The sequence below is a fragment of the Myxocyprinus asiaticus genome, chromosome 2 (assembly GCF_019703515.2).
Source record: "Myxocyprinus asiaticus isolate MX2 ecotype Aquarium Trade chromosome 2, UBuf_Myxa_2, whole genome shotgun sequence".
Taxonomy (NCBI): domain Eukaryota; kingdom Metazoa; phylum Chordata; class Actinopteri; order Cypriniformes; family Catostomidae; genus Myxocyprinus; species Myxocyprinus asiaticus.
Window position 1 is genome coordinate 3,909,926 of NC_059345.1, and position 24,712 is coordinate 3,934,637.

The 24,712-nt window shown below is 35.0% G+C and overlaps 1 pseudogene; it reads left to right on the forward strand.

Annotated features, from left to right (window-relative positions):
• Window positions 1-8,057: 8,057 nt before the first annotated feature.
• LOC127412195 (thymidylate synthase-like) lies at window positions 8,058-12,490 on the forward strand (annotated as a pseudogene).
• Window positions 12,491-24,712: the final 12,222 nt, after the last annotated feature.

Sequence of the window (24,712 nt, forward strand, 5' to 3'; positions counted from 1 at the left end):
AGAGGAACTCGAGAGCGGAAACAACAGGCACAGCTCACAGTGATGTTGAAAGGCCCTGTTTGAGAGTCCGGCCCCTTGTGAAACATCTGGAAATCATTTGGAAAAATTTCATGGAAGAGGTCCAGCCAGTGCACTGTGGCCAGTTTCTTGTTGCAGAAAAGATATGCATACTTCTGTGGTGTATAATGCATTGATAAAGTCAGTATTGACTTTGAAATGGGTGCCTGCACAGGATACTCTGCAGTCTTGCACAGATGTACTTGAGTTGTATTACCAATTTACACTCAGTAGCCACTCTATGAGGTACACATTTCTAATACTAGTTAGTAGTCCCCTTTGCCCTAGAAGAATTTGACTGGATTCAACAAGGTGCTGGAAACATTCCTTAAAAAATTATGGTCCATATTGAGATTATAGAATCATGGAAATGCTACAGATTTGTCGGTTGGACAAAGGTGTTAAATCTGGTGACTTCAGAGGTCATCGGAGTAACTGAACATTGTTATGTTTGTGGAACCTGCTTGAGACAATGTTTGCTTGATATGGTACATTATTCTGCTTGAAGTAGCCATAGAAGATCAAAAGAATATTACCATAAAGGTTTGCCATGTTGGTCACTTTCATTGTATGGAAAAAAAGATGCAATGAAAGTTAATTGTGGCCGAGACTAACATACTGCATAATTTCCTATAATTTCCTTTGTGTTCCATGGTAGAAAGAAAGTCATGCAGGTTTTGGGACAACATGAGGTTGAGTAAATGATGACAAAGGGCCTCATTCATGAAACTTTTGTAAATATATATGTGTAAATTGGGTGTAATTTGTGCATAAATTGGACCTTCATGAAAACTTTCCTCCACGCCAGCAGCCATATCACCCTGTATCTCAAGACCGGTTGCCCCTGAAGCTAAGCAGGGTTGAGCCTGGTCAGTACCTGGATAGGAGACCTCCTGGGGAAAACTAAGGTTGCTGCTAGAAGTGGTATTATGGAGGCCAGCAGGGGGTGCCCTAATGCCCCAATATATGGGGATGGGGGAAACTGTACTGTAAAAAGGCACTGTCTTTCTGATGAGATGTTAAACTGTGGTCCTGACTCTCTGTGGTCATGAAAAATCCCAGGACAATTCTTGAAAAGAGTAGGGGTGTAACCCTGGTGTTCTGGCCAAATCCCCCCACTGGCCCTTATCAGTCATGGGCTCCTAATAATCCCCATCCATGAATTGGCTATATCATTCTACTCTCTCCTCTCCACCAATAGCTGGTGTGTGGTGAGTGTACTGGTGCACTATGGCTGCCGTCACATCATCCAGGTGGATGCTGCACACTGGTGGTGGTTGAGGAGAGTCCCCTGTTCACTGTGTAAAGTGCTTTGAGTGTAGTGTCAGAAAAGCTCTATATAAATGTAACATTCATTCATTCATTCACATTCACATGCTTTACCAGAATAACTACTTTTCTCTTTCAAACAACATTCTAAGTGCTTTACACACAGACAACAATAGCTGATTGTCAGGTGATGTCTGGCAAACAAAAATAGCCTATCTTGACTTGACCCAGGCATATCTTGAGAATAATTTTGTGCACAGTTTTCATGAAAAAACACACCACTGTATTAAATTATATTAAACTTAAAACATTCTTTTTATGTCTTATAAATTGTCCAGAGTGACTATTTGCACTAGGTGTAAAAATCCACCTGCCACACAGCCCAAGTAGGTATAGCTGCAGTCAGGAGATCTCCAAATAGGGTTGGAATCTCCAAAAGTGGGTGGAGTAACTCCATAAGGGGGCAGGGTTACTCCAGATGGGGGATAGACCAACTCCAAAAAGGGGGCAACACTTCCACTCATGGTTAAGCCTCATTCACACCACCAGCAACACAATGGGCTCTATTTTATGAGCACAAGCCTTACGCGCAACGCAATGCCTCAAGTCATAAGCGCAAAGCCAGTGGGCATGGCCATAAAGTTTTGGTTGTTTCGTGCAAGCTTGCACTAAGTGTAGACGCAAGTGGGTTTGGCAATAATTCGTGCAACACACAAAAGGCTGGACCAAGTAAAATTTAATTCTGAGGTTCCTTTCTGGTTATTTCAGCGTCTGCATCCTATTATACAGTCCATTCCCTCAAGCACCAATGATTTATACAAAGACAGCACATTCATAAGAAGTTGGTAGTGTAAATGGACTGTATGCAATGAATTAAAAGAACAGAAATATGGACTTACATTCTTTTGTGCATTAACTGTGTCCCTTGATGAATTCCAGGCATGTTTCTATGACAGTGACACATGCTCCTTTAATATGAATGGAAAATGCGATTCTTGTCAGAATTTGGATGTACCCACACCCACAGTAGCGCAAACACTCCCACCCATGCCCACTTGCACTTTGTGCTGGCACAAAAATTGCACTTAGAATTAGCACTCTCACGAAAATTGCATAAGACGCACGGTCATAGCGTGTTGCGCTACGCTTTTCGCACTCATGAAAATAGAGCCCTAGATGTGTTGTCGACTTGTACTGCATCTTCATTTACCAATTGGCGAGATTTGCCGGTTGCAGTCGGGGGAAGGAGTTGAAAAGAGTTCTGTCAAGCCCAAGTAGAAATAGCTGCAGGCCGGAGATCTCCAAAGGGGGGCGGAATCTCCAAACAAAAGGGCGGGGTTACTCTAGAAGGGGGCGGGGTTACTCTACAAGAGAATTGCGCCAAATCCAAAAGGGGGCGTCACTTCCACACATGGTTAAGGTTAGGGAAAAGGTTAGGTTTGGGGCTCCCTATATCTTTGCTGGTGGATTGGAGTTTGCTCTGCCTGCAGCTATATCCTTCTCCTCAAGTCAGACAAATTTGTGCTTCACATCGTGTGCTGAAACTACATCAGTCATGGCAGATCACCTGATGTTTGTTTCCTTTTATTGCATACAACGTGGGATTCAGATAGACAGATGCTTGAATTTTACATAAAATAATCAGAAACATTATTCATTTGAAAGTGTTATGTGCTGCTTAATACAGTGCATGCTGTGTGTACAAGAATAAAAGGCTATGTTATTTTAATAACAATAGAGTCAGTATTTTGAATCATTTTGAATGTTTTTTTATTTTTTATAAATAAATGAATGCTATGAAAAACATACTATAACATATAAACATGGTGTACTGTTATAATAACTTTGTGAGAGTTTAGTGGAACAGAAGGTGTCAGAATAAAAACTCTATAATTGCATACTTCACATACTACTCTTACAGTTTCTGTAATAGACTGATATAGCAGAAGTAGTGAGAGTAGTATTATAGTAGTATAGTAGTAGTAGTCTTATAATTAAAATAACATGTTTGAAAGTTATGCCTACTGAAGTATTGAATAATTTCTAAGGCATACCTTTCAAACATGTTATTTGAATTATTATTATTTAAGAGAGATTTTGGAAATAGAAGATGGCTCTTTACTGTTCTTTAGAATTCCAATCATCAAATATTATACAACCTTTAAAGGTGCAGTCAGTCATTTTGCCTCATTAAAAAAGTTCTCTTAAAGCTCTTAAAGACATGAATTGTAATGTTGCTATATGTAGGAAATCATGACCACCCACATTAAAATGAAGACTCCAGTCATATGAGTAACCTTATAAAAGCTGTTAGAATCACATGACCAGCCGAATACTACTCGCTTAATCTCAGTAAGCATCCTGTTATTTGACACTTTCACTGATTGATTAAAGTAATTGTGGCTGACTGTGAATACTACATTTCAATAATGGCATCTGAAACTGAAAACTATTGGTTTTAAATGATGCTGCATCCAAGCCACTAGGCGTCACTCTAAGTCCAAGATGACACAACGACTAAAGTTAAATATAGCCGCAAGCGGCAATCATCAGGGTCCAAGCACATGTGAAGAAATAACCAAAATAATCAGAACTGACAGAAATGATCCAGTGGATGCCAAATTACACAAATTGACTATATAAAAGCTGCTGAAAGCTGATTGTTCGATGGCGGCAATGTTTTTTTAAAAATGCGACTGTCCTCATAGACCTTGATGACACCTTGGACAAATAATTGCATGCAAAAAGTCGATCAGACCATCAGTTCCATAGTTAGAGACATTTTTGTTTTTAACCATTATAGCGCCACCAAGAGGCAGACATGTGTAATATTTGTGTGTGTCCTCAGAATGACCTCATACATAAGTGTACCAAATTTGGTGATAATATCTCAATCTGTTCAAGAGTTATAACCATTTTAGTAAAAGTGGCCACACCCATTATGAACGTTTTGGCATACCATTTGACGATAAATTACAATTTTACAGTTCCTTTGATAACTTTTCATTACAACTAGTTCGAAAACATAATCTTTTAAAATTATCTCAAGTATTTATTGAACGTTTTGTTTCAAACCAATGGTGCTTAAGGCAAAGTTGTTTAGAATGAGGAGGTTTACAGCATGGTCTGAATAACGTGTTTCTTTTTTAAACACAGCGGCATATACAACAATTTACATGCATGTCAAATGTCATAGCGCCTCCCGGTGGCCAATTTGTGTCACATTTTGCACAGACCTCTTGGGCCAAGAGACAAATAGACATACCAAGTTTAGTTCCGATCGGCCTTATTTAACCCTATAGAAATGCTGCTGAAAGCTTATTGGTCGATGGCAGCCATGTTTTTAAAGATATGTGATTGTCCTCATAGACCTTGATGGCAGCTTGGATAAAGACAGTGCATGCAAAATTTCAAGTCGATCAGACCAACGGTTCCATAGTTAGAGCCACTTTTAGCTTTTTAATTATTATAGCGCCACCAAGAAGCAAATTTTTTGAGTGTCCTCAGAATGAGCCTATACATATGTGTACCAAATTTGGTGACAATATCTCAATTCGTTCAAAAGTTATAACCATTTTAGTAAAATGGACACGCCCGCTATGAAAGTTTTGGCGTACCGTTTGACGATAAATCAGAATTTCAAAATTCCTTTGATAACTTTTCATATTGGGACTCTGCAGAATCATTCTGCACTAGTTTGGTTCCGATCGGGCAAACGGCCTAGGATGAGTTCATTTTGAATTTATTTCAAACAATCCAAAATAGTGGGAAAACGAAGGGGCAGAGCAAAATTCTGGCAGGGGGGTAAAACTCTTCGGCATGACGCAAGGAATTTTGTTCCTAGCCCTTACGGTTCAAGATTTATGGCCCAAAATGTGATTTTTGTTTGTTTTCTTTGCAATAGCACCACCTAGTGTCTGACAGAAGTGTGTCTGTATGCCTGAGCAGTGGGGGGGATTTGGAACCATCCTGCCAAGTTTGGCATCTCTACGACTTACGGTCTCTGACGCCCAGACACTTTTAGGGCAGAAAAAAATATATATTTTTAAAAAAGAAGAAGAAAATCAGAACAAATACAATAGGGTTCCTGCACCTTTAGTGCTTGGACCCCTAATGAGTGCACCTTTAACACTATATACATCTTGAAGTATGAAAAGCACGAAGAAAATTGTGCAGTTTGTGAGGATGAGATAACTCTGGAGGAATTGGACGTTTTAATTAAATAAATACCTCTCAATAAGAGTCCGGGTCCTGGCGGTTTGCCTTTTGAATTTTATCGCTTGTTTTGGAATGACATTAAAGAGTTAATTTTGGATGTATTTAATGAATGTTTAGATAAGGGGGAATTAACTGATTCTATGAAACAAGGGCTAATACCAAAACCTAATAAAGATATAAATTTTTTTGACAATTGGCGCCCTATATCTTTGTTAAATTCAGATTACAAACTATTAGCTGCTTTATACGCTAAAAGACTAAAACCCTGTTGGAAGAAGTTATCTCGTTCATACAATCTGGCTTCATGAAAGGTAGACATATTTCAAATAATATTCGTCTTGTTTTAGATATTTTAGATTACTCTGAGTTAGTTAATAATGATGCAGTTATTTTGTTATTAGATTTCTATAAGGCATTTGACACAGTGGAGCATGCTTTTATATTCGAAGCTTTGAGATGGTTTGGTTTTGGGTCTAGGTTTGAAAACACTGTACAAATGTTATACAATAATATCAGTAGTAGTGTCTCCTTGTCTAAAGGGACTTCCCCGTGTTTTGTCATTGGGAGAAGCATCAGACAGAGATGTCTGATTTCTCCTTTTTTATTTTTACTAGTTGCTGGGCTTCTTAACCTTTACACAGTACACTGCCCCAACGTTAATGGCGTCCAAATAGCAGATACTGCAACTCTATTTTAATTAGTCAACTTGCAGATGATACCTGCTTGTTTCTAAAAGATAAATGGCAGGTCCCAATTATATTAGATAGTTTAAAATGGTTCTCTGATGCATCTGGTCTCTTCATTAATCAGAGCAAATGTGAGATTATACCAGTTAGTAATTTGGATGTTGATAAAATATGTGAAATTAAGGTGAAACAAACAGTTAGATATCTTGGCATTTTAATTAGTAAATCTCCAAATGACAGAATTGAATCTAATTTCACTAGGAAATTGCAGAAAGCAAAAAATATCTTTAGTTGTTGGTCACAGAGGAATCTGACTTTCCATGGATGTGTACTGCTGTCAAAGGCAGAGGGCATTTCAAGACTAGTGTATCCTGCACTTTCTCTTTACGTTGGTCCTGGGATGTGTTCAGCAGTTCACAGAGTTTTATATACGTTTATCTGGAAGAACAAAACAGAGTATGTATAAAGAAAAATAATAATTAGAAGCTATTCTGAGGGTGGGTTTAATGTTCTTGATTTTAGTACTACTAATAACATATTTAAAATTAATTGGATAAAGCATTGTTTGGCTCAGAGTAATTCCTTATGGATTTATATCCCCAATTTGGTTTTTGAAAAATGTGGTGGACTAAAATTTCTGCTTTCTTGTGATTTTAATTGTAATAAGCTCCCTGTTAAGCTAGCTAATTTTCATAAGCAAGCATTGGATGCTTGGAAAATAGCCTTCAAGCACAATTTCTCCCCACACACTTGTACACTATGGAACAATCAGCACATATTGTCCAGGAACAAATCTATTTTTAAGAAAGATTAGTTTGAGAAGGCCTTCATCTTTGTCTCAGACTTGCTGTCTGGTAATGGTGAACTTTATTCTTATGAGCAATTTATTTCTGTTTCAGGGCTCTCTTGTTCAGTTAAAGATTTCAAATCTATTGTGAAAGCCATTTCTACTAAATTGCTTCATCTTGTAAAAACTCATTTAATGTACAATCCCTTAGTTGGACAGATTCCAAATTTGTGTATTGGTGGCGTGAACATCCAGGATAGTAGGTGTAATAATCTTTACATTAGAAAATGTCTCATAAGGGATGTTAGCTGTTCTCCGAATGGGCTCGTAAAATGGTACCAAATTTCCCATGATTTCATCTGATAAGATTTGGTCTGAAGTTAATACATTTGTATTACATGATAAAGTTAAGGAAATACATTTTAAAGTTTTGCATAGATACTACCCTTGCAATGGTTTCTTAATAAATTTAAGGAAGATATTTCACCACTATGTTCTTTTTGTAAAATTGAGCCCGAAACTCTTATACATTTATTTTGTGCATGTAAATGTTCTAAGAAACTTTGGACACAGATTTCTTTGTTAATATTTGATGTACTTCATAAAATAATTGTGATAGAAGATTACATGATTTTGTTCTTGGACTGTAACACTGGTTCTCCCATAGTTGACCATAAAACTATTAACTCTGCTTGGGAAATTTCATTTACATAAAGCAAAAGTAACAGAGGTAAAACCATGCTTCAAATTATTCTGTATAGAACTTAAAATATTATATAAGTCTATGACTACTTTAACAAACAAGAAGGCTATAAAAACTTCTCCTCTAATGAAAAATATAATTCATATAATATAGGCTAACTTGTGTAAAAATGAAGGAAAATATATATAATTCTTTTCTGTGTGAATTTGTATAGTTGTATGTAAAGTATTGTACTATATCCCATGTGTATGTCTGGTTATAACTGTTGTTTTGTATTGTCTGTTATGTCACTGTTGTTCATTCAGCAATACAAAAAAAAAAAAAGTATGAGAAGCACATGCAGGGACGGGATGGAGTGATTTCTGTGTTCGGATCACAGGCGAGGTACAGTCTCAGTGGTGAGAGGCATTCACCACATGTATAACCACTTTAGGGTGGAAATGGAAAGTAGGCTGAGTTACAGAATACCTGAAAATATTTAAAATTGTGATTTTCAGCTATGGTAAAGCCATGGAAATGACTAAAATGTTATAAAGTCATAAATTTGTATGCTGAATGTAAATTTTTCTAATTATACTCTGCCATATAATCAGCTCCTTTTGAGTGTTGTCTCTTAAATTATTATTAAAATGTTTATTAAATATTTCCTATATTAAATAATCCTTATCCAGTCTTTTTTCTTTACTTTGTAATATTTTCATAACAATTAATTAACCCCCCCCCCCCCCCCCCGTATTATTATATAATAATCGTATTATTACGATTGCAAAGTATTTATAAATAATGACAGTATTTGCTGTACTGCTTTTATGCTTACTTTGATAAGAAAAAAACATATGTCTGGACAGGATAATATTGAACTAATGCTAAATTTAATAAACTCGTATCATAATAATTGTGAAAAAGAAATCGGCTGATTTATCGGTCTCGGCGATATATAGGTCAACCACTAATTGCATTAATGAGAATCTTTACCAATAAAATCATGTCATAATGCAAAAAATAATGCAAATGTATTAGCCGATGCCAATATTTAAAAAATACAGAATATCGGCTGATTTATCGGTCGACCACTAATTGCAGTTACAATAATCTTTACCAAAAAACTTGTCATAATAGCAGAAAAAATCTCAATGTTAAATAATCGGTCAAATGGAAAATGTATTAGCAGATGCCAATATTTTAAAAAAATACAGAAAATTGGCTGATTTATCGGCCTCGGTGATATATAGGTTGACCACAGTTATGAGAATCTTTATCAAAAAACTTGTCATAATAGCGAAAAAAATCTCAATGTTAACTAATCGGTCAAATGGAAACATTTATCGGCCAATGACAATATTTTAAAATACAGAATATCGGCTGATTTATCGGTCTATGTGATATATCGGTCGACCACCAATTGCAGTTATGAGAATCTTTATAAAAAAACTTGTCATAATAGCGGAAAAAATCTCAATGTTAACTAATCGGTCAAATGGAAAAATGTATCAGCCGATGCCGATATTCAAAAAAAATAAAAAATATCGGCTGATTTATCGGCCTCTGCAATATATCGGTCCACCACTAATTGCAGTAACGAGAATCTTTACCAATAAAATCATGTCATAATGCAAAAAATATAAATGTAAACTAATCGCCCAAACAGGAAAATGTATTAGCCGATGCCAATATTTAAAAAATATAGAATATCAGCTGATTTATCGGTCTGTGCGATATATCAGTCGACCACTAATTGCAGTTACGAGAATATTTACCAAAAAACTTGTCATAACAGCGAAAAAAATCTCAATGTTAACTAATCAGTCAAATGGAAAAACTTATCAGCCGATGCCGATATTTAAAAAAATATCGGCTGATTTATCGTCCTCTGCAATATATCGGTCGACCACTAATTGCAGTTACGAGAATCTTTACCAAAAAACTTGTCATAACAGCGAAAAAAATCTCAAGGTTAACTAATCAGTCAATTGGAAAAATGTATCAGCCGATGACGATATTTTAAAATACAGAATATCGGCTGATTTATCGGCATCTGCGATATATCGGTCGACCACTAATTGCAGTAACGAGAGTCTTTACCAATAAACTTGTCATAATGCAAAAAGGAAAATGTATCGGCCGATGTTGATAATTAAAAAATACAGGTTATCAGCTGATTTATTGGCCTCAGCGATATATCGGTCGACCAGTAATAGCATTAAAATAAACTTGTCATAATGCAAAAATTTCATAAAAATGTATGCACAATCAAGGGTCAAACTGGCATCAAATTTGATTCCTTTTGGCACAAATCTTAATGTTCTCAAAGGAAGTGCCTGCTCTTTATATTATATTAAATACTGAACACTATCATTGGTATTACAGATCAGTTTCCATTGCTGACAACCAAAAGGGTTTTCTAGAAAGGTATACTAGAGGAGCTGCTGTGGTTTATCAAGGTAAAAAAAGTGTCCCACACATTTTGTTTTATTTATTTAATTTTTCTATATCATTTTAATTAATCCATTGTTTTATTGACTTTAGGGTTCAACGAATTTCTGGACAAGAATGGCTTCACGGATCGAGAGGAAGGAGATCTGGGGCCAGTTTATGGTTTCCAATGGAGACAAATGTGTGTTTATATATTAAATATATAAAACAATACATGCATAGCCTCTCTTGTGTGCTGTATGTTTCCCAAAGCTGCAATAATAATATTGAACGTAGTGGTTGACAAGTGTGTGTAATAATTAAATGTATAATTTAATCTCTCCATACAGTTTACTCTGGGCAAGGTGTTGACCAGTTACAGAAAGTGACTGACACCATCAAGTCAAACCCAGAAGACCGGAGGATCATCATGTGTGCCTGGAACCCTAAAGGTCTCTAAATCACATGTTCAGCACTCCACTAACGCAACATAAACAAACATAGATGTATGCATAATGACAGAAGAATTTTATTCATTAAAACATTGTTTTTCTCAGATCTCCCTCTGATGGCATTGTCACCCTGCCATGCATTATGCCAGTTTTACGTATCAGAGGGTGAGTTTTCAAGTCAGCTATACCAGCGCTCTGGAGACATGTGTCTGGGTGTGCCCTTCAACATCGCCAGCTACGCCCTCCTGACCTATATGATTGCCCACATCACTGGACTCAAGGTGAACGCACACTGACAGGCTAGAAAACTACATCTTCTAAGACAAAGTTGTCTTTACACAAGGTGGCGCTAGACGGCTCAAAAAACTGAACGTTTTACATCTCATCTCATTTTTTTCACTCTGGACAGTAATGTTTAATTGAAACTGATAGTTGCAAGAATTCATACTTGTTAAAATATCTATTTTTGAAATCCTCCAGTAATAATTGATTGTGATTGGCCCATTCTGAACAGCGCTGCCAAAAGTAACAGATGCCATGTGACAGCGCCATCTATGCGCTGCCCGCTTCAGCAGCGGTCAAGTGGTCTGTCGTCGTGTTTTTCCATACATAAATAAATACATTTCATGTATTAAATAATTTAAGCAACGTATTTTACGATTTTCTATAATTCAAGCACTTTTTAAGCACCTCTTGGTAAAAATGGCTGTTTTCAAGGGTTTTCCAGGACTTACATTTGAAAAAGCCAAATTCAAGCACTTCAAGCACCTTGTTCGAACCCTGATTGCATCACCTTAGTTATCGTATCTGCAAAATCCACTATCGGTCGACCTCTAGAATGTATGGCTTTAGTGTTGTACATTAAAAATAACCATCCGTTGGTTCCTGGGTAGCTTAGTGGTATAGTTCGCTAGTTCGAATCCCAGGGCATGCTGAGTGACTCCAGCCAGGTCTCCTAAGCAACCAAATTGTCCCGGTTGTTAGGGAGGGTAGAGTCACATGGGGTAACCTCCTCGTGGTCACTATAATGTGGTTCGTTCTCGGTGGGGCACGTTGTGAGTTGAGCATGGTTGCCACGGTGGATGGTGTGAAGCCTCCACACGCTCTATGTCTCCGTGGCAACGCGCTCAACAAGCCACGTGATAAGATGCGCGGGTTGACGGTCTCAGACGCGGAGGTAACTGAGATTCATCATCCGCCACCCGGACTGAGGCGAATCACTACATCACCACGAGGACTTAAAAGCACACTGGGAATTGGGCATTCCAAATTGGGAGAAAAAGGGGAAAAATCCCCCCCAAAAATAAAATAAAATTAACCATCCATTGATCTAGTATTATTTCATTAAATCACTTTTATTTAATTAATACAAATTAAAAGTAGTTTGTCATAGCCCTTCATATCAAAGTATGCATTCAAAAATATTTTGGCCTATTTTTAGGATTTATGCATTTTGTGCAATTTATTACAAAATATTTTGGTTTTTTACATTTGTTTGGAATTTTGTTATGAAATTAAAATCCGTAAATCTTAAAATGATTTTTTGGAAGTTTGTGAAATCTACATTTTCCCTCTGAACTGATGAATTATTTTTCTTCCAGCCAGGAGATTTTGTGCATACATCAGGTGACGCCCACATCTACGTACATCAAACTGAGCCTTTGAAGGAGCAGGTATGTGTTGCATCAGTTCATAACACTGCCTGCGTTAATCTGCATATGTACGTTTGTTTTGCGTATCATTTACATTTGTTTTACGTTGTTACCTGCAGCTTCAGCGAGCGCCACGGCCCTCCCCCAAACTCAAGATCTGACGTGGAGTTGAAAATATTGATTTCCGTTCAGAGGATTTTGAGATATGCGACTATGACCCTCATCCGACAATCAAAATGCAAATGGCTGTTTAGACCTCACAACTTCCTGACTGACCTCAACAGAAGCATTTGAAGAAGTTAAAAAGCTTTTGAAACACTTTACACTAAGGTTTAATTCATTAACATTAGTTCATGCATTAGCTATCATGAATTAAGGATTCTTTTTACATTTTATGTATCCTAAATGCACACAGTTAAATAATATTTTCACACTTTTTGTATAATTTCTCAGAATTAAAGCTTGATTGGAAATGGCGGCTAACCAACTTTTTTTGCCCCTAATAAAGTTTTTTTTCAAAGGTTAGTGTACTTGTTAACCAAGTTGACAAACGTGTCAGTGGAGAGCATGCTTGAGATGAAATATGAGACTAGTGATGTTTGAAGAAAACAAAGAAAATTCAACGTAAATATCACTTGTATGCAGAATATTTAATGTGTGGTGGAAATGACGCCACAGCTGTGGGACAGTTTTTTGAAACATTGATAGAAATCATTTTCAAACAATAAATATTGAAACGGTTTGTTTATTTCACTTTTTGTTTAGATTATAATACTTTTAAACATGTAATAATTCAAAGTTTAGTATTGAAAATCTGGGTCTGGGACGAGGATAAAAACGATAAAGTCTATATATTAAAGGCATTTGAAAAGTAAGCTACTCATACAAAAAATAAATAATGAAGGCCTGGTTAAAGGTTTCTAAAAAAAAGAAATAGAAAAAAAAAATTCGAAATATAGAAACCCCGATATGAATCTTGTAGCTATATTATTTGGACATTTTTTTGACTGAAGCAATAAAACTTTGATGTCAGTAACAATTTTCCACCATTAAAGGGATAGTTAACACAACAATTGTTTAAACAATTATTTTTAGAAGAATATCTCAGCTCTGTAGGTCATTACAATGCAAGTGAATGGTGACCAGAACTTTGAAGGTCCAAGAAGCACATAAAGGCAGCATAAAAGTAATCCATACGACTCCAGTGGTTTAATCCATGTCTTCAGAAGTGATAAGATAGGTGTGGGTGAGAAACAGATCATTAAGTAATTTTTTACTATAAATTCTCCTCACTGCCCAGTAGGTGGCGGTATGCACAAAGAATGTGAATCGCCAAAAACAAAAAAAGAAGAATGTGAAAGTGAATGAAGTATCTCGACATAAGGGAGAATGTGTGCCTTTTTCAGGTGTAGAGTTTCTAAACCTTCGAATGACTTTGAAGTCTACTTTTTCCATCATAAGGCAAATTAAGGTACATCGGGCCACTTTATGACGGTTAACTCAGTGTTATAAAGTGGCATAAAAGCTCCATAATTTAAAGGAATATTCCGGGTTCAATACAAATTAAGCTCATTCATCAGCATTTGTGGCATAATGTTGATTACCAAAAAAAGGAAAATAAATAAATAAATATAAATTTGACTCATCCCTCCTTTTCTTTAAAAAAAAGCAAAAATCTGGGTTACAGTGAGGCACTTACAATGGAAGTGAATGGGGCCTATTTTGGAGGGTTTAAAGGCAGAAATGTGAAGCTTATAATTTTATAAAAGCACTTACATTCATTCATCTTTTAAAACTTGTGTATCTAAACATAACTACCCAGGTAGTAAATTTCTATTTGCACTTGCATAGACATACTAAAGGGTTTTTCTTTATTTATTAGTAAAGATTTTTGTGCATTTTAAAATGTGTAAATTACCATGTTCTACGTTAATACTCTTTCAGTTTTGCTACATCTGTGCATTTCATTTTCTCCTGTATCTCTGTTCAATTTGGACCCAACTCACTGCTGCTTTCAGCTACATTATGTTCTTTTATTTCCATTTTTTAAGACTGTTTTTTATTTTTGGCTGAGGCCAGTAAGTTTATAGAATTGACTTGCTTTACCAGCCTTCCAATAAATAATCATTAGATTAATTAGTTGTTGCATATTGGAGAGGGAGTCTCCTCTACTGTCTTTACTGCATCTTATCTGTAGAGGGCGTAATAACACACAAACAGAGAGAGATCAATCTCAATGTAAAAACAATTGCTGTATTTCAGTGTCACTTTTCCTTCATGTACGCCCTGCTTGTTTCGTTTCATTACTATGAGGTCATTTCAAACAAGATTTACATTTACAGTTTTAAATTTAGTCATTTAGCAGGCGCTTTTATCCAAAGCCACTTACAAATGAGGAACATAGCAAGCAATTTGTCACACAAGATATTTGCCATGTTCATTTCATGCTCAAGTCACTTTCATGTCATCTATCAGCTATACGGCATATGACAATGTCAATTCACGACAACGATAAAAGTCAATGACTTTGTGAGGCCGTTGCATTTATCAAAGAAACACCATTTCGCTTCATTCCTCGACCCTTTAAACTCTACCAAAAGCAACTCCAGAACATGAGGATAAGGCCATGACGTTATCCTGGGAAAAATATACACAGTGCTGGGTAGTAACAGATTACATGTACTCTGGATAGCGTAATTAGATTACAAAAATTGAGTACTTATAACTGGATTACAGTAACATTATTAAGGATTACATGATTACATTCTTGATTACATTACCAGTCAGCCAAAGGCAATAACTAGTGTGTAATATATTGCAACTTTGTTCTGTTGTACCATGCAAATGTATTTCAGCCAATGCTTCAGGATGGCACCTGTTTAAGGTTAAGGCCACACCTTCTCATGAATATACGAAGTATAACTGACATCTCTAGAGACATTCTATACATAATTTTGTATGACCCTTTAAGCACCTTTTTTCTACTCAGCAGCTGACAAATAGCAAGTTTCCATTCGGTTTTATGTTTACTAATGTTAAATGAATCCTTTAAGCTCTAAAGGTGTTTTTAAAGATTTCCTTTTTCAGTGGCATCCCCCAAAATTAAAGGCTTATAGCTCGACAAAAAAACCAAGTAGGGTCAAGTGTTTGGTATCTGTGACAGATCTCTTGCTACTTGAAAAGTCTCTTATTCGTAACACTTTTCAGCGTAACATAAATGCACACAGGTAAACTCTGCTGCGTGCGTCTCTCTTCCTCTCCTCCGGTGGTCTGGACTGCCCTTTTATCCCTCTCCAGCTCTCACTGCAACACAAAACAGCTGTTAGAGATAATTTCCCACAGGTTTCAATTCTTACCACTCTTCCTCTCCTGGCCTCACTTTCTACAGACGTCGCTCGGATCACTACAGTATCATTGTAAAGAAAACTTTTCCGATTTTTTAAGCATATAGATTATGATACATTCTGAGACTCTCATTCTGAAAAATATGATGGAATATAAAAAACAAAAAACAAAAAAATAAAAATAAAAAATGTTCTTATCTTTTTTATTTGACATTAAATATCTCTGTGTGTAAATAAGGTGGCTCTGAAAAACTGCTATTGTTTTGTTCCCAATCATATCAACTGTATCTGAGAAACACTGTGTTGATACGACAAAGCAATCAAAAGTTATAGCATTACAAAAATAATTAATCATAGTGTCCAAAAGCCTCTCCAAACAAATAAAACATAATAATTGTACATAAGAAATAATTACACATGCAAACACAACAATGACTAAAGGTTTGCATAGCATGCAGACATCATTTTAGTAATGAGATTTCACAGAATGAGTTTCATTCTGTGCCGTTTGTGTCATCATTGAGTCTGTGTCATGTACTTGGCGCCATCTCCTGGTGGCCATATGTCACACTGTGCTTTGTGTGGATTATCTAATGATCTATGCATCTGATAACCTTGTGTGTGGAATCCTTTGAAAGATAATCACCTCCTCTAAGTAATGGTATATGATATTTTATGTTCTATTTATTTTTCATGAAGTCATAAGCATAAACGCGGCACATAGGCAACACCAACATAATTGTCAAAAACAAATACTTAGCTATTACTCGCTATATTACTCACTGTGAGTAAAACAAATAGGCTGGTTGAATTCTACTCTTTGAGCGTTTTCCAACAACATATGACACATGGCTATCAGATGTTTTTACTGATCGCAATAATATGTATAGTGCTTTTTTATATATAAATGATCAAAATTGATAACTTCTGATTTCTCTCCATATTTCAAAGCACTTGTTCAGTGTTTGGTCATACTGTCTGCATGCATTGGAACGTAGAGCTTCTAAGCTTTCAAACGATACCCATTTTTTGTTGGTCAAGACTGTAGTTATTTATTTATTTATTTATTTTCCCCAATTTGGAATGCCCAATTCCCAATACGCTCTAAGTCCTCGTGGTGGCGTAGTGACTTGCCTCAATCCGGGTGGCGGAGGACGAATCTCAGTTGCCTCCGTGTCTGAGACCGTCAATCCGCGCATCTTATCATGTGGCTTGTTGAGCGCATTACCGCGGAGACCTAGCGCATGTGGAGGCTTTACGCTATTCTCCGCGGCATCCACGCACAACTCACCACGCGCCACACCGAGAGCAAGAACCACATTATAGTGACCACGTGGAGGTTACCCCATGTGACTCTACCCTCCCTAGCAACCAGGCCAATTGGTTGCTTAGGAGACCTGACTGAAGTCACTCAGCACACCCTGGATTTGACCTTGCGACTCCAGGTGTGGTAGTCAGTATCTTTACTTGCTGAGCTACCCAGGCCCTCAAGACTCTAGTTATTAATAGTTTGACGATTATTTCTTTTCTCACGGACCCGAGCTTAAAGGGTTAATGAAAGGATTGTTTATTGGTACTTAATACCTTTCAAATTAATGATTGGATTTTCATCAAAATATGTAACAGGTAATTTAAAAGTAATTCAAAAGTAATCAGATTACTTAATCTAAAAAGTGTAATCTAAAAGATTACATAATGAATTACAACTTAAGTTGTGTAATTTGTAATACAAAACAGTGTGCTCACACTAGAATATCCTTTGTTGGCAGAAAATATTTTGATAATAAAGAACATTTGTAGCTAAGAATATTACAGAATAAAGAATTTACTGCAAACAGTTTCAACAGCTCACCCTTAAAAATACAGGTTCCAATTAAACACAAAGGTTTTTTATCGGCATATGGTTCCATGAAGAACCTTTAACATCCATGGAACCTTCCCATGGCAAATATTTTTCTCTGTTGTGGAAAAAGGTTATTTAGACTATGAAAAGGCTCTTCAAAAATATTTATTTAAAACCTTACATTTTGTTCTAGTCAAAACTGACTGATTAACTTTTTTTTTTTTCTTCTTCTTTTTTTCTGAAACTACTTTATTTTATCCAGTTGGAGTAAAATTCCATGATTTTGTTCACACAGGGCATCTGAACACGCAACATTTTCTTTAGATAATTTTAATAAAATTGTATTGGTTTTATTTCACTTTGTTACGGTCTGAAGTGACCAGCCATTGGAAATGAATGGATTGGACTACAAATTATAGAACTTTTAAGTGTTCAGGAGCATCCCAATCCTTTAGATGTGCACATATGTGGATGTGTGTTTGCACACACAAAGTCCTCGGACATGTGCGCACACACAACACACACACACACACACACACACACACACACAATGTGTTGAGCGCCCTTTTGGGCATCGTCTTTCCACGTACACTCTTTGACAAATATTTCAAGATCTACTTATATTATGTTGTGTTTGGGCTCGTTTGATTTGGGATAGTCTGCCGTAAGTTACGATATGTCATTGTCTATGTTATGTTGTATATATGTTTCAGGAAGTAACAAGGAAAAACATGACAAAAAGACACTCCTATTTATTATATTTGCAGTACGTGTGTCTGTGGGAATTTCATAAACTAATACTCACTGCAGTTTGTCCTCTGAGTGAAACAAATCACTCATGCGTTTTACTAATCGAGACTTTTACTACGATATGTAATACATGGCTATCTCATCTTTTTTATGGTTTTACCAACTCTGAATATAATTGTTTTGATAACAAAATTGCAAATTTTGGAATTTTATCCAAAACAGTTCTTATTTGTCAGCTATTTAAAAGCATTATATAAGAATTGGTAGGATCAGCTATATGCATTGTAAAGTCCAGATTCTAAGCTTTAAAACGACACCTATTTTGTTCAGATCAAGCAAGTGTTTATTAATGTATCATGTAATTAATATTATTTTTTATTTTTTCAGCAGGGAGTGTCCCCCACTATCCCGGTATAAGCTCAGCTTGATGAATCCTTCTATCAATAAATATATATATATATATATATTTAAAATATGTTAAAAAAAGAAGTACAAAATTTGTCATAATTACTCCAAAAGATCTGATGCAATATCTTGGGATAACATATGCATTATGTGAGATTTATTTATTTATTTATCCCTTTTTCTCCCAATTTGGAATGCCCAATTCCCATTACTTAGCAGGTCCTCGTGGTGGCGCAGTTACTCACCTCAATCCGGGTGGTGGAGGACAAGTATCAGTTGCCTCCGCTTCTGAGACAGTCAATCCGCGCATCTTATCACGTGGCTTATTGTGCATGACACTGCGGAGACTCACAGCATGTGGAGGCTCACGCTATTCTCCGCGATCCATGCACAACTTACCACGCGTCCCATTGAGAGCGAGAACCACTAATCACGACCACGAGGAGGTTACCCCATGTGACTCTACCCTCCCTAGCAACCGGGCCAATTTGGTTGCTTAGGAGACCTGGCTGGAGTCACTCAGCACACCCTGGATTTGAACTTGTGACTCCAGGTGTGGTTGTCAGCGTCAATACTCGCTGAGCTACCCAGGCGCCAATATGAGAGATTTATTAACAATCTTAGTGGGCCGGTCATTTTTGAGCACAAAAGGTGTTAGCATAAATGAACACAACACAAGAGTTAAGAACCTTTCACCAAAAATGGTTCTTCTACATAGCAATGCTGCAAAAAAAACAACAAAAAACAAAACTTTTTGGAACCTTTTTATTTTTAAGGGTTAAACAGCCAGATGTCATTGGAAAACCCTTTTAAGTTCCTCAAAGACCTTTTGATTCTTTAGGTCTTTAGAAATCCATCTATGAATACTAAGAACCATTTTAATATTCAAAGAACCATAAAGCAACCTATGAACCCTACACCCCAAAACTGTTCTTGAAAAGTAAAGAGTACTTTGCTCAATTTAAGGTTCTGAAAAGAACCATTGAAAACCTTTATTTTTAAGAGTGCTTTGCTGAGTATGAAAAGGTACGGTTTAGTGGTCTCTGTGCATTTAAAGACCATGTCAAATATCCTCTCAAATAGAACAATAATATTCCCTCATTCATTGCTCAATTGACCAAGTTACACTCAAATGTTTACATTGTATCCACAATCGCCCAAGGATGAAATAAATGTCATATTTACCTCATAAAGAGGTACAGACACACATACTGTACTAATGTGGACACTGCAAACAGAAACATATGTTCAGATGAGCCATTGTTCAAAATGCAAACACAGATAATTGCACAAGACAAAGTGGATAGTTTATGACAGTGACACTGCCTGACTCAGTACCAATCAACTCTTAATTAATACTGGTAAATGTGTGTGTGTGTGTGCACGCGCGTTTAGGGCTGACCTAAGAGGTTTGTGGAGCATAAGCTGAATTTTGTCATCATTAAATTATGCTTCTTTGTTCCAGTAACTCTCTGGGGGGATTTCTGTGCAGTTTGCAGGACCTACTTGGAAATTTTATTTTTGTGTGCATGTTTCAAAAATGTACATCCCAGACCAGCTGCCATATATTTGTGTGTATACTGTATATAAAAGTATCTTTTTTTTTTTCTTTTTTTTTTTTACAATGTTATATATGCAGCGTCACTGGACAATCAATGGTCAAAATGTAAGATTTGATATCAACATTAGTTACATTATGATCTTGAGTGCAACTGTAAAAAGATTACACAAAGATTAACCTTTGATTCAGCATTCACTGATTCCAAATTCACAATATGACATTAAATTTGCTTTTAAAACTTGTTTCCCCAACTGGATAAACATAGTTATTTTCAACATAAACCAGTTTTGAAAATGTGTGAATAGCACAGTGCATCATTTTATATGTACAGTAAGACCGGGACCAGTTTTCACTTTACTCCAGGAAATAATTTGGGGTCATTTTAAGTCAATTTCAGTATAGACACATATGAAGTACATATGGGTCATTGACAAATAAAGTTGTCCGAGGTGATAAAAATTAGAACTATTTTAAAAATCTAGTTTAAAACACGTGTCAAGTTCGTAGACGTGTAATCTTTGAGTTCATGATGTTTTTAAAAACATTTATAGCATTTTCTAAAAACAAAAAATGTATTTAATGACTTTAAAAAAGTCATGTGGTGAAACCATCAAGTAAAAGGTATTAAAATAGTTTCCTTGCACCTTGAATACACGAGAGTGTATGCAACTTCATCATTAATTTAAAAAAATAAATAAATTGAAATAAATATATTTTTTTATTTTGAAATTCAAGAATATCAGGTTTTCTCATGGTTACACCAAATGACCAAAACCAAATGTGCCTTATCATAAAAACATAAAAATATTGATTTTTAATGACAAAATAATGATTTGTTTTTAAAACTTTACACACCGTCTTGTGGGTCTAAAGAGATCTTCTCTGTTTTATGATTTTTCTTACATGACAACAAAATTGCTATCTAAATGTTCATCTATAAACCATCGTAAACACCACATGACTTTGATTTGGTGGACACATTTTTACAAATATTAATCATATTTTAAAATAAATGCTTACACTGCTTAATTTTTAAAGAAATAATACTAAAGATTATTCAGCACAACACATGCCAACACTGATTTTTTCAGGAATTTCAGCTTTTAATGATGTTTTGAAATTGCATTGAATTTGCATTTGTAATATTGTTTTTTTAATATATATTGTTTTTTTTTATAAATTGTAGTTTAACAAATTTGTCAACTAAAGAAAATACTTTTGAGACAGGAAGATGCTTCATTGAGTAACAAACTAAGAAAATAAAAAAGAAATACTTTGTCTCAAAATAAATTTTCTGTTGTAATTACATTTAAAACATTTTAAAACACACAGGTGTTTAGGAAAGTGCAGTGGTAGTTTTCGTTACTATTTGGTATTTTGGGAGAAAATAAAATCACGCCAACATTTATTTTTTTCAAGAATTACAGCTTTTTATGAGATTTTTATTTATGTATTTTTTTATTTTATTTTTTACTGTCTCTGGACGGTTGCACCACATGATATTTTTTACCTTAATCCACAGAATCTTTTGTTTTAATGACTTTGAACTCAGTAATTGAAAACATGTTCATCATAGAAGATGTGTATTCAAGTAATTCTTCTGTGTGAATTGCATTTGTAATGTATTTTTGAATAATTTATTAGTCATGGACAAAAAAATAAGTGTCACATCATTGACCCATATAGCTTAAAGTATTTCCACCATTATTGATTTAAACAATTATGAAACAAAATACATAAAAAAAATAAAGGGTAACACTTTACAATAACGTTCTATTAGTTAACAACTTTAGTTAACAACTTTAGTTAACATTATCCAACAATGAACAATTATATTGTTATTATCTAACATTAACAAAGCATTTATTTATCTTAGTTAATGTTAATTAACTAATAATTATACTAACACATTTGTCAAATCAAAAGTTGTATTTGTTAACATTAGTTAATAAACTAACATGAACTAACAATGAACAATTGTATTTATATTAACTAACATTAATGAAAATTAATAAATGATGTAACAAATATATTGTTCATTGTTTCTTCATGATACCTACTGCATTAACTAATGTTAACGAATTGCACGTTATTGTAAAGTGTTACTCTTAAGAGTTATTAAAAAGTACGTTTTTTAGTTTAAATGTTTTTTTAAATAAAATTACAACATTTAAATGGCGTGTCAACTTGCCCCAACCTGACATTTATGTAACAAAGAGTACAACAGGTCTAAATGCACCCTTTAAGAATATATATATATATATATTTGTTGCAAAGTCTACCAAGATTGAAAAAATGATTTTCTTATTATTGATGGATCAGCATAATTTGTGTGAAATGAAATTATAACACAAGGTTGTTTTAATTCAAATTAATTTTTTACCCACACTTGGGGTAAAAGGCCAATCTTTACTACTATATCTGCATAGTATAGATACAGGGGCAATATTTATAGGGCACAATTTGTCAACTTAAAAAAATACTTTTGAGACAGGAAGATGCTTTTTAAACAAGATGCAGGAAGATGCTTATTTTTTTTTTTTTTTTTTTTACTTTAAGCCGCAGGAAAACATTTTAAAATGACTTTGAACTCAGTAATTGAAAACATGTTCATCATAGAAGAGGTGTATTCAAGTAATTTATTTGTGTGAATTGCATTTGTAATATAAAAAAAATAATAATTATTAGTCGTGGACAAAAAAATGACTCGTATACCTTAAAGTATTGACTACAAAAATGCAACATTTCCACCATTATTGATTTAAACAATTAGAGACAAAAAAACATAAAAGTTATTAAAAGGTTTTGTCTACCAGATGTTGTAATTAATAAATTGTATAAAATTACAACATTTAAATGACAACATTTAAACTTGCCCCAACCTCACATTTATCTAAAAACGAGTATAACAGGGCTAAATGCACCCTTTAAAAAAATGTGCTTTTTTTGTTTATTTGTTTGCAAAGTCTATCAAGATTAAAAAAAATAAAAAATCTTATTATTGAATATTGATGGAGCAATTTTTAAAAATATTAAATATAAAAATATTAAAATATTAATATATATAAAATATTAAAAATAAAAAATAAATAACACACATATATATATATATATATTCTTTTATTTATTTATTGTGAGGGGGCCTTTTACCCCAATTTATACTACTCCACAGTATAGATATAAGGTCAGATGTTACAGGCCACAATTTGTCAACTTAAGAAAATACTTTTGAGACAGGAAAGATGCTTTTTTTGAGTAACACATTCAGAAAAATAAAAATGAATACTTTGTCACAAAATAAATGTGATGATTTCAGAAATGTTCTTTAGCTAAATACATTTACATTTTAAAAGTGAATTTTGCAGTGCATAGTGTCAAACAGGTGTTCAGGAAAGGTAGTTTTTATTACTGTTTAGTATTTTGGGAGAAATTAAAATCAAAATAGCCCCATGTTACCCTACATTTGTCCTAAGAAGTTCAACCTTTTGGATAAAATTGTCCTTATAACTGCCCCTCCTCTAAATGTACACCAGTGGGGGGTTTAAAAATTATATTGCACTTTTAGTTCTGAGGAAAACTAATCTACAACATTCAGAACTCCTTCTAAACAATCATTATTAAACTTCTGACCCAAAACATTAACTATAGTTATTGAGACTGTGTGAGACAAAACAACAGACACTGTCCATTTTATTGTTTAATACAGTAATCAGGAGCACCTGTTTTAATAATAATAATATTAATAATAATAATAATAATAATAATAATAATAAAGCACGTTTGCATGTTTATCATTTGTGCGTTCCCCTCTTAAACACTTGATGGCGCGTGCCATCTCATAGTTATAAAAACTGTTTACGCAATGAGTTAGTGCGTCATTTTCCGACTCACCCGTAGAACTTTTCCCCCCCGTGGACTTTCGGAACACACACTTCGTCACATGACGTCAAAGTGCGCGCCAGGATGATTCATTCCTTCAAGTTTGCACGCGCGCATTGAGAATGCATAAAACTAATTCACAACTGTGAAGGTCTGCATTGACAACACGTGCACAGTGCTTTTGAAACCCCAAGTTGAATATGATTGTTCATTTCACCTCTTGATGAATCTTTTCATACACTGGCTCAGAATATATTGCGAATGAAAATGTTAATTAAGGAACACCATGAGCTTACTGTGTGCGAGTAAGGACGATTAAGCATTTAACTAACAAAGCACTAAGCACTGCATTATGTAAGGAATGACTAAGGCCAATAAAAGAAAATCATATGGACAAATATTTGTATTCACCCTGAGAAAATAAACTTTATGACTTGAGGGAGGAAAAGCACAGCGATCTCTCCATAGTGAGGGCCGATGACGTCGGCATGATCCCTAACGAGGGGAGGAAAAAAAAAAAGGCTTGAAGGAAAGACTAAAACTCGCGCTACTGAGAGATGGAGACAAATGATCACCCGTTTTTTATCCTCATTAAGGACATCTGAAAAAAAAAAAAAAAAAAAAAAAAAAAAAAAAGCGACGTGTTGAAGTTTAAAAAGCAGAGAGAGAGAGAGAGAGAGAGAGAGAGAGAGAG